Here is a 12290-nt window from a genome sequence, read left to right as displayed (position 1 = left end):
TGCTCAGCTGCTCATCAGCTTATTGCATCTATTTGTTGGATGGTAGGAAGTGGAACAGTTAACCAGGCTGACTTTATGGGTGCTGTTTACCCATTACTAACCAGACAAACCTCAGTTCCACAACATACAGTCCCACACACAGAGCTGTACTGAGATAGCCGGGTGCTGCATTTTTTAATTGTAAAATAAAGGTTGAAATTCGCCTTTTTCTCTGCAGCAAGTGTTTGTATTCCAACTTGCCAACAACTGCTTTTTCAACTAAAAATCTAAAGGAGCATATTCTGCACATTTACAAAAAGCGAAGCTTCTACAGAATTTGCTCCAGTGCTTACATTACTAAAGAGACTTTTTGGGTTTTTAAGTCTTTTTTTCTCTGTCCATAAAATGTTATTCACTTCTGGCTGTTTCAATTATCTGCAGCATAAAATGCATACACTGGGGTTTCTACCATTTCTTACAGGGTATCTAAAGCAACATAAAGTTATATGTATGAGGAGCAGAATTATCACAAGATTTTGTCTGAACAGAAGTGTCCTCAGCCAGCTCCAACACAGCCACTGCAGTTCAACCTTCCCCTGTGCCAGAGCACGGCACACTCAGAGAGATGCTTCCCTTCCCACATGTTAAATTAATCCCCTGTCTTCCTCTCTCAAGCACACATAATCAACACAATAACCAACTCTCCTCCACCCTGCTCAGTTTGTAAAACCATCTCTCAGCCCTGCCAAAGGAGCTGAAGGACCAGTCCTGTGCTGGGAATTCTCCCATCCATGCGCAGACTCGAGACGAATGAGCAACAGGCAGAACAAGCTGTGGTACAATGCCTGGGATGCCTGAGCAGTGAAGATGATTTAAGTGTAGTCCTGCTGCTATCTACTGTGTTCCCTCAGTGTCCACTTGGATGAACCAATCCCTGCCAGTTTTCTTTCTGCTTTGGTTTTGAAAGCTGCTTCAGGCTTGCCAGAAGCCACCTGAGCATACTGGCCAGCCTGCGCCACGCTCCAGCCAGAGGAACAACTGGAAATTTCCCCATTTAATCCAAATTACACACTAAATAGCACCTAAATAAAAAGGTTTGCACTTCCCCTCCTTCCCTATCACTTTTCCCATTTTTAAACACACCACTCCTCTTAAGCCATACTCATTCTTCTTTTGGTCCTGCAAGGGCTCTGTTGGAGATATAACGTCCTGCTGCCATGGGAGCAACTGGGCTGCCAACAAACCCAGCAAGCAGCCAACGTCTTCATGATACCATCACAGCACAAAGTATTTTAAATGAGGCTGTTTTGTTTTTTTAATTAACCTGATAAATATTTTGTGTCTCTTAACTGATTTATTTTGCTTTCATTTTGGTAAAATCTGCCATTTATCATTGATACTTCACATTCCAAACTTCAGTTTAAAGCAGCAACCTTTCTCTTCTACCACATTTTTATATTTTCTGTTTTGAAACACGTTGGAAACATCAAAAAGCTCTAGGAAATTACAGTCTGCTTCCCAAATGCCTCTAAGATCTTGGCAGAAGAGTTTGGATCCTTAAGGCACAGGGGATAAAAATCCCCTGGCAAGGAATGCCTGCAGTCCTCCCCCGGGTGTTGCAGAGTGGGCAGCAGGTACCAAGGAGGGGTCCTGCCCCAGCCTTCCCACCACAACCAACCTGGCTGCAGCTGGGGCAATGGGAAGGACACTGGGATGAGTAAACAGAGCACTGAGGTGGGAGGCAGATTCTCCTGAAGGCCACCTTTGTGTTTACAGCACTATGGGAAGCATCACACGTCGCCTGCCTGGCTGATGTTCTGATTATGGCAAGAGTGAGTGATTAATGCTGGGAACATTGAATTCATCAGTGATTAATTAATGTTAATTTATTTTTAACATTGAACATTATTCTTCATTTGTTTCATTTTCCCCTGCTAATGAAAAGCTCCCTCTGGATCACGCTTGTCTTGCTTGAGGACCAGGGCCTGTCTGGGAGCAGCTGCACCAAAAGCTGCAGCAGAAAACACACCCAGGACCAACACATCTCCCCGATGTCTCCTAAGTCACTCTTTGCAACATGGAACATCTTCCAATATCAGGTTTGGAAATACGTATTTCAGAGTGAAAAGCAATTGAAATACAAACTTGTCCCAATTCTTCATTTCAAACTTATTTGGTATTATTGCCACTCCCGTATGCTGCTCCTCCACTCACTGTCCAGCAGACCCTTCCTTTCAAGCCAAACAACAGGAAGCGGTGAGCTCCTTGCTAACAGCCAAGAGTCTCAACTGGAAACACACAGGAGATAAACCAGCTCTCTCCAAAGCTGAGAGAACTGCCAGGAGCACCGGGCTCACTGCCTGCACCCGCCACACCCCTGCCTGGCTCTGCCTGCACATTCATGGCACAGCCAAGAACCTCATAAATCAGGGGAACCATAAAAATAATTACTGCTACTGTGCTACTTCAAACGTGATTGAGTGGGTCTACATCTCCTCAGTAACTTATTAAAAGACTCATAAAATGGTGCACCTGAACCCAACCCGCCAAGTGACAGTAGTCAGAAAACTTCAGAAAAGGCAATTTCCCAAAAGCCCATGTGCAATTAAGATAATGCATGAATATACCTGTTGAGATATTAATGAGCTCCCATCAGGGTAATATTAAGTTCACAGTTTGCTGCGTTTTTACTTTCAACTTCCTATTAAGTTTTATTGATACGATTTCCTGACAATAGAGGAAAAAAAAAAATGCCCTACTTTGCTAAAGCCTCTTGAACTCATCTCATTTGGCAGCACAGTGTCAGTTCTCACAAATTGCAAAATCCTGCCAGTAACTTAACTTTACCAAAATAAGATGCCTGAAGACTTTTCACTTGGCTGCAAAACTCTTTGGTGTGAACTGATGGATGACTAACAATCTCCACTCTGTTTAGGTCCCAGATTTTATTCATGTAGAAATCTATCATGTCAGGATTTAATCACCAGCTAGTACAACTACTCTTTGTTCCCCATTTACATCTCAAACTGCATAAAAAACAGCTTCAGCACCCTGTGAACTGCATTTCATTGGTTTTGTTGCCTTGAACTAAAAGGATTTGGAGTTTCTAACCAGCTGTTTTCTCTGGGCAGAACCTCTCTGAGCTCCCTTCCTTTTCACTTTGTACCAAACAGGAAGAAAATGTTACCTGAGATACAAACCTTGATCAGATTATGACTCAAAGCTTGCAAAGATAATAGGAACTAATCTTCCTGCTGATTTCCACTTGGCTGGAGGGGGAGTTCAAGTTCACTCCAGTCCTCAGGAGCTGATGTCCCTGGGCTGGTGTCCCTGCCCTGCAGCAGCTGGTGGCCTCATCCCAGCCATCCTCAGGGGGGACAGATCACAAATAACACCCCTTCCTTGTCTTCTCCTCCTCACCAGCCCTCACAAAAACCAAACACTGCTAAATTTGTAACTTTGGCCAGATTTTCTGCAGGTGTCAATCTAGCAGCATGTGCCCTATTTATGTCCTGAAAGGTGCATATGAAAACAAATATTACAGCAGTTTTTGCTCTAGGGTTCTTAAAAGACTAAGGAGTAATATTCCCAACAGCCTGAGGTAGTGATGAGAGTAAATCCCTCTCAAGTGCTTTGATAAACCAACCCCTTATTATATTTTACAAAGAAATGTCAGAAGTAGTGCATTTCAAGGTGGTTTTTATACTCAAGAATGAAATGTTGATAATGAGAAAATGAGGAAATATAATTAGAAAGAAGTTTGCACCTAAATCAATTTAGGGAGAAATAAACAGTATTTTGTACAGCTCTGCCACAGCCTATAAGGTGTTTACACACCTTTACACACACAACAGGGAACCTGTGAGTTCTGCTGGGCAGGCACCAACACAGCACAGCTAACAAAGGGCATTTGTGTAACCAAAAATCTTTCCAAACCACTCATCCATTTACAGCTCCCCTCAGTGTCTCCCACTCCCCTCACCAATTGCTAAAGCTACTGGTGTTCAAACCAGGTCCTGTTTGCTCACATCTGCTGTTCCCCCAGAGTGAATTCCTAATGAGGAATTAGAGATGAACACAATCACCTCCAAGGGAACTGGATAGATACTTCATATAAGGTACAGGAATACAAACAGAAACAACATCAAATACAAATGAGCAGCTGAGCCTGGAGGAGAAGTGCATTTAATAACACGGAAATATCTTCAAGAGCAACAAATGAAACACTCAGAAAATGAACCCAAGATACAATTCACACACAGGAATTTTGTCTATATCCACACTGGCCTGTTCCATCAAACCTCATGGGTGCCCTGTGGCTCCAACTCGTGCTGCTCACCCTGTACTATGAGTTCAGCTAACAGGTGAATGGCAAAATTCCATACTTCTGGAGAGCTACAGGTGTTCTTGACAAGTCAGCAATGAAAACTGGACAAGGCCAGTGCTGTGTGGACATCTCAGTATCAGATAATTCAAGAGTGACAGCGACAGCAGAACAGCAGTGTCAGGAAGGGTAACAGCCTAACAAAACCCAGGCAACTACGGGAGGAGTGCTCTGTACTTTCATTTCACTGAGCACAGACTTCAGCTTCAATAGATAATGAATAAACATGAGAAGCTCCAAGCAGGTTGCTGGGTGGAATTAAGAGGAAAGGCCAGTCCTATTAAAGGAGTTACTGTAACTGAGCAGGGCAGGAACAGACCTCACCAGAGATGTTCTGGGAGCCATGCACCCCTGCTCTGGTGTCCAGGCAAGATGGACAGTCCAGACAGTCCAGCAGACTGCACTGTCGTGTCCAGAGCCAGGGTTCTCCCTGATGAGACCTTTAAAAATAAAAAAATAAAAAAATCAAAACTCCTTGATTACCAATATCATAATGGTTGCAATCCATTACTGAAACAAACATCTCCTTCCACTGCTACTTGGGTTCTCCCAAACTGGCCTTCTAACTCAATGCTTTTTAAAAAATTAATTTCAAACCTGGAAAGAACATATGAAAGAGCCCATTTCCAGGCACATAAATCAACCTTCTTCCCTACCACAACTCTCACGGCACTCAAGTGGAAAGACATCTTGCATAATATTGGCAAGCTGGGAGCATTTTCCATATTTGCAAGGTCTCTCCTGCTTCCTTTTCTAGTATAAGAAAGTACTCGTATTAATTACTCAAAAAAAAAAATTTGCAGCAATTAAAGGGACAATAATTACAGCAATCAGTACTGTCCACATGGCTCATGGGAGCAATTTATCAACTCAGAAAGCAGGAAGAAAAAATATTATAAAGATATCATTAAATGAGAGGTGCCCATAAATATGAAACATCCCAATATTTCAACTTGATGACCTGTGCTTAGAACTTGTGACAACCCTGAGCCTCTGGCACAGCTTGGGCTCTTATGGCTGCAAAAGAGGAGGTGATCTCTTAGTTTTTAAATGCTGGAAGAACCTTGGACAGATGAGCACTGTCCATTTACACATCCCTGTGTCTCACCCATGCAGGAGGGTGCTCAGGCACACAAAGGCAGATGCCTGCTCCTCACTGGACCTGCTCCACAGGGCTAAGATCAACAGATTCTTGCACCAACTCAATTTATAATGAACCTACTCTTCCTACACAGGCATAAATGACATTTTAAAAGACTCTTCCATGACACTGCCTTTGTCTCCAAGCAAGGTTCTCTCATTCCCTGTGCCCATGGGCATGTTATCCTGCTCCCACTCCACTAGCCAGTGAGTCCCGGCTCTTCCAAACTGCCACAAGATGGTAAAAACACTTGAACCAATAAACTAGAGAAACAACAAGTCCTACAGGTCACTCTTATCTGTTATATTCAGCAGGAGGGGAACAAGAGTGAAGTGGGCAGTATCAAGTGTGGGTTGCAGTTCCAGGTTTCTGCCCCCCAGGCAAAGCCACCTACGTTGCAAAACAAGGAGCCACCAAAGACCTGCTCAGAGACCTGCTGCAAATGGAGAAGCAAACAAAGGCATGAAGCAGCAATTGAGAAATAACCTACTTTGCTGAGTGTTTAGAGATCTAGAGCTCCAGTAAGTGCCTTTTTTGCAGTTAACAGTCTAATAACCTTTGCCATGGGCAAGAGTGCTCTTTATAATCAAGCTCCTTTGAGCAGGGTTTATGAACCAATTCAAAACGTTTCTGATACTTAAAAATAATTCACTCAAACCTCTGGACCAAGCTGTGCCAGAAAGCACAGCTCCCCCTGTACTGCCACTACAAAAATAGAACCCCTTTGAGGAAGGCAGCCCAGGATCTCAACACCTCTGTCAATATTGCACATTGTTCCAGAAATAGGTGAGGCCCAAGTGGAATTCAACTGTTCTTTCACTTTGTGTCCTTTAGAGAATTACCTAAATAAAACTCTCAGTCTATGCTGTGGCTTGGACACAAAAGCTTCATACATATTGAAAACTACTCCTTTACCAGACAAAAATATGTTCCTCTGTGTACCCAAAGACATCATGTTCTTTAACATTTCATAGCTGCAACAACATACAAATTAGGTTCTTTTTGTTTGCAGGTATTTGTCTTTGCAAGACCAACCATTATCACCTGAACTGTTATTTTTCCAGTAAATTGCCATTACTTGGGACTCTCTTTGTTTCAAAACATTCCGTGAAAAAATTTGCAAAAAATGACCAGGAACCACTATCTGAATGTATAGTGAAATGGACAAATATTTTTAGATACACACTTGCCCAGTTTGTGTGTAAAACTTACTCTTTGGCCATAAAGTTCTGTTTATGTGACCACGAAGAAGATCACTTCTAAGTGATCACTCCTCAGAAGTAAAATGAGTTTTTATTTACCTTACTTACATTTAATATTATTATATAAAATGCAGACAAGTCTAAATTCAGTTCTCTAGTTTAATATTATTATACAAAATGCAGACAAGTCTAAATTCCGTTCCCCTGGCTGACCCAATAAACGCACCCAGCTACAGGGAACCTCTTTGAGCTCCCATCTTCAAAAAGAAACATTTTACCTACTGCACCAGAGAGATTCTCTATAATAAAGACAAAGGAACACCTGCTATTATGAAACTTCAGCACTTACTGGTTTTAAGTGAAATATTTAACTTGTTGAGAATTTTAGCTGGCTTGCTCATAAAACTTCCACTGGTTTGCAGACCGTGTGGATGAGAGATGATTGGCACAGCACATTTATATCCTAGTGCATATTCATTGATTTTACAACATTAACTAGAATATTCCTCCTAGGATCTATCAGTTAAACTACCAGTGGTGACTGCTCATCTTTTGCAGTGCAAGAATGCCCAGCTCTTCATATTTAACTCCAGCCCTGATAGCATGAAAGCTTGAGAGCAGCATTAAAATAATAGATGGCATTCTGCTCCAGGTAATTGGAAATCTTAACAAAGCATCAAAGGATCTTGTCTATTATGAGCTAATACTTCAAGCCCATTTTTATCTGCACTCACACAAGGTGATGGGAGTACAGGGACCCTATAACCTTTCTAATGGCCCCATTTTTTGTAATCATATGGTACAACAAAGCTGCTTATGCAGCAATAGTCTTTTCAACCCCTTGCTGGGATTTAAATGCAGCCTACAAATAACATCCCCGGACAACCTGTCACACTCTTCTCCCATGACACACCACAATGCCCAAAACTTAATTACAAAGTTATCTTATGAAAGAAAGAGAAGGAGCAGGTTTAAAAGAGGCTGGTGCTGTATTCTCTGAGGCTGTGCTAAGACTGAACCTACTTTGGGGGCTGTTTACACCCAGCACAGCCTGAAGCAGCACGAGTGAGATCTCCAGCAGATAAAACAGGCAATGTTATCTCCAAGGGAGACAACCAAGGTCTGTTTTATAAATGCTAGAGATAACAAAACATGAAAAATACAGGTGCATTTGTACAGCACTGTTAAGAGTGAGATGAATGCTTGTCTAATCCATCAAGTCCTTGGGAATGGGCAAGGATGCTGCCTGTCCTAGGTAGGCTCCCATTTTGGAGAGGCTGACATCAAGACACTGTCTGCATTTCCAAAGAGGGAGAAGCCAGGCAGCGTGGACAGAGAAGTGCTGGCTGCACACCAGGTAGGTATCCAAGCACAAATAAGCCTGCAGTGACTGGAGCTCACACATTCAAATCTGGACTCACAAATTCCAATTATTTTGAATATAAATCAGAGCCAGAAGATAAACTCAGCAAAGCAGCTTTTATGTTTTATTTATGTGTACACATCGCTCCATTCATCGCAAACATATAATTGAACCTTATATTGTCTATGCATATTTTAAAAGGCTTTTAATCTGCAAGTATAAATCTCACTGATTTTGAAAGTAGCCCGATAAAGACAAGAACAGTGAAGACTTGTTCAGCAAATAGGCTGAAATATAGAAAAGCTCAACAGCATAACAGTTTTCTGAAAGTAATGCACAAACACAGAGACACAAACCCACTCCAGTGGAAACAAATTGCAGTGTGGTACAACTTGCAACAATCATCCCTCAGAGCTTAGTTATTAGACCAAATGAAAGCTGTCGAGTTAGTATGTGAACATGTCTCATAATTGTCTTTCCAGATGAGCATCCATGTTTATGTTGTGGAAAACAAGGCTGTGAGTTCAATATTTACTCCTGAATTTTCAATATAGCAAAGTATCTTATAGTCAAGGAGAATAATTCTTATGGCCTTCCTGCCTTCACAGGGTAACACAGCTCAACCCTCTCACTACTCATTTATCTACATTAACAGCTTCTTTACAATTTCACTGTAAAGTTAAACCTCTGGCAAGCAGCTGAGTGTCATGATGAGCAAAACTGGACTTCAGTGAACAACTTCCCTGTCCAGATAAGGCAAAATTAAGAATCTAAACTCATTTAAAACAAGTCCTCAAGTGGTCTTAATTTTACCAGACAGTCTTGCAGCTCCCCTCCTCGAGATCCTCCGCAATGGGCAGCCTTTCTTCATCCTTTGGGAAGTTTGAGAGGCCCTTCTGTGCTGACCTGGGGGGTGGGGCTGGGTCTGTCCAGGGACACTGCAGGATTATATTCAGCCAGCCTTTGATTCCATGCTTTCTTTAATCTAAAATAAGCATTATCATGTGTAAAAAGGCCTGTTATGCCCTCCGAGCAGAAGAAACCAAACAAGGTCCTTCAGGTCACAGACTTCAGGCTCAGTGGAGAGCAAGGAAAGGCAGCAAGAAGAGATGTGAGAATGATTATGGGAGAAATCTGCATTTGACATTTCTTTGACTACATATACAAGAATTATAGGGCATAGGAAAGTTTCAGTGAATATCTACACCTTTCATTTCCTTATATTTAATCTCTGGCCTTTACAAAGTGCATCATCACCCTGTAATTCTTTCTACATATATATAAATATTTATGCATTATTACAGAAAAACACAAGGCAATCACACTTTTACCTCCACTGGTTTTCTTCACCTCGACATTAAGCTTGCCAGCTAAATAATTACATTTCTTCTTATCTAACTTGTGGGAAAACAAATTTAATAACAGAAATATGGCTAGAAAGACAAATGCTTAGGGGAGAATAATTTTCAGACTTAAACTTCACAAGCTCGGTAGATTATCCTGGACACTGGATAATTACTCAGCATGTCTTTATCACAAAAGTGCCTGGACATTCTAATTAATCCAAATTGCTTTCTAAGGGCCATGTTATTAGACATATGCAGAAGCAACCAGATATAGAAATATGTATTATTTTTTTTGAGAGGTCTGCCTGTAGCAGCTCTGTCTTTCAGCACCCTGATGAAAACCACCCCACGGGGGCCACCAGCTCCATCCCTCACTTTGCAGCAAGCCCAGAGCCAAGGAGAGGAGCCCACAGAGCACTTTGGGCTACCAGAAATGTTCCAAAGAAGCTGCAGGAGGATCATGGAGCCTTTTATAAAATATATATAAACAAACTTGCCAAATCAGAGAAGGGGAAGAATCAGTTTAACCCCACAACATGAACTTGGTGGCAAAGCCCCAGCAGGCAGGGCACAAGGGGCTGATTGCACTGGTGCTGAGGGTCCCAACTCACAGAGACACAAAAACATCCCCTAGGCCACCAGGACCAGCTGGGCAGTGGGAAAGGCCTTTGGCCATTAGGGCAGCTCTGTGCAGCAGCCACAACCCAACAGAATTCTGTTTTTCAATGATCTCTTATATATTTCCCTTTCTAACGACCCATCTGTTGATCCATCTACCTATCCAACTAACTATCCATCCATCTTTTGTACTCCTCATGGGAAATCATAAATTTCTAGCGCTTGTTTCATCTCCAAGTGAAAATAATTTTGAAATATTCCCATACAGCACACAACCCCACCCAGGGCTTCTTCTGAACTTTGGCTTCAGCCTGCATCTCAGCAGGATGGCCCAGCTCCCACTGCCGCAAACCAGAAGGGGCTGGGGAGGTCCTGGGGGATGGAGCAGACACCACCCTCTGCCTCATCTCTTCCAGGGCAATTCAGCACCCACAAGAACTGATCCTGGGAGGAAGAGAGTGCTGGTAAACTGAGTCACTGAAAGGATTAGGGAAAACTGCAGAAATCTCCAGTGTTCTTCATGTGATTATTTTTATCATCATCTGTCCTCTTTAATTCTCCTTCTTAAGGATGACTTTCCTTGAACCAAATACAAACTTCAATTACTAAAGCTCCTCTTTACAAGGCCATATACATCATTTGGGGCAGCAATTTGCCAGAACAGACACCTTTCTCCCCCAAGCAATCTTAGGCATTCCTATAAAATCACACAGAGGACAAACATTTATAGGTGCATGAACCAACAGAACAGCACAGAAAATCCCTCATCCTTCAAGAAAACACTCATCTGTGTCTAAGATGAAACCACTCCTAAGAAAAATGTACCAATAGCCATTTTTACAATAAATAAAGTTACCTTTCCTAAACCTCATCTGCCTCTTACCTTTGCTGAACTGGCAAATGTTAATCCATCATTAACATAATTTTAAGTCATTAAAAAAGATCCCAGTGTTCTGCCAGGTGTCCTTTTGAAGTTCCATGTGCACAACTTTGGGGCAAATTGCTGCCAGCACTCAGTACAGGGCACAGCCCATGCAACTGTTAATAAAAGGAAGTGCCTGTGCAAAGTGCGTACCTCAAGTAAGTCAGGTCTAGTCTGTTTTTCCTCCTTGTAGCAGAATTGTTGCAATAGACTTGAGATGTTGCACATTGTTACAGCTGGGCTTGTTTAGGCTTTGAAAGGAAAGGTGCAGGAAGTGTAAATAAGCCACTTTTACCCAGATACTAAAACACTCTCAGGCCAAACTCGACAGTTTTCTTCTTGCAGTTCCTCTAGCAGCACAGACACAGTACTCTGGACACTGGACTGGCACCTGCAGGACCCCATGGCAAAACCTGGAGCACCTTTTTCTGCCACGAACTGACACCTTGGCCTCTCTCTGGGACTGGATGGGCATCTTGGCTGGCTCAGAACTGTGCCTACAAGTTGGCTTTAAGCTCCCAGAGATCAAACTAATGGGCTCCCTGGGCAGTTGTATTTTTGTAACCTTTCTTTCCATGTTTGACTCTTTCAGTTGTGGGGATCTTCCTGGCAGCTACGTCTTGAAGTTTTGCATAAGATTTTTTAGCTGATCTGTGCACAGGGCAAGCGAGCTTCATCAAGATGAAAGAGATCACTCTGACCCTGAAAACCTCTGAAGATAAAAGGTACAGAACCCATTTCTGGAAAGCACTAAATATTTCAAAATCCCTGCTCTCTGGAACAGGTTCCTAATCCTGGAAGCTCTTGTGCTCATCATTATTTAGGGTTTGATCCTCCAAGGTGCTAATGCACCAAGAAAAGAGAGCAGAGAAACCTGCTTATTTTCAGGAACCACATGAAGTGAGTGAACTAGGGAGGCAGAGCAGAGAAGAAGCTGCAGTCAAGAAGGGATGATACAATACCACATATTTTCCCTTTTATGAAGTTAAAAGGGTACGTAGAGCCTCACATCCTCAGCTGGTGAAAATTGCCATTGGCTTCAATGGAGCTCTACCACGTTACACAGCTTGAAGATCTGATGCACAGAATTAACACTGCAATGAATGGTGCTCTGCAAATAAATGGGCATCTGTACTTACCACATTAAAATGAGCATAATTACTTTGGAGATCACCTCATGTTTATGCATGGACAGCTTATACCCTAAATCACTGTATTTTTTACTTCTTGTTGAATAGATGCAAAATGTTGGGTGTCAGATCACTTGGAACAACTGAATATAAACAGGGCCTCATCAGCTATCACCAGACAAATTATGCAGTGCTGGAAGGTCCG

General features: G+C 42.3%; 1 protein-coding gene across 2 annotated transcripts in view; it reads right to left on the bottom strand.

Moving 5' to 3' along the window:
• GRM7 (glutamate metabotropic receptor 7) overlaps positions 1 to 12290 on the bottom strand; it is a 233624-nt gene that overhangs the window by 153075 nt on the left and 68259 nt on the right. The gene's annotated exons all lie outside the window — the stretch shown is intronic.

Source organism: Apus apus, chromosome 9, assembly GCF_020740795.1.
Source record: "Apus apus isolate bApuApu2 chromosome 9, bApuApu2.pri.cur, whole genome shotgun sequence".
NCBI classification, from domain to species: domain Eukaryota; kingdom Metazoa; phylum Chordata; class Aves; order Apodiformes; family Apodidae; genus Apus; species Apus apus.
The sequence above is the reverse complement of the archived record's forward strand: the minus strand, read 5'-3'. Positions and strand labels throughout refer to the sequence as shown.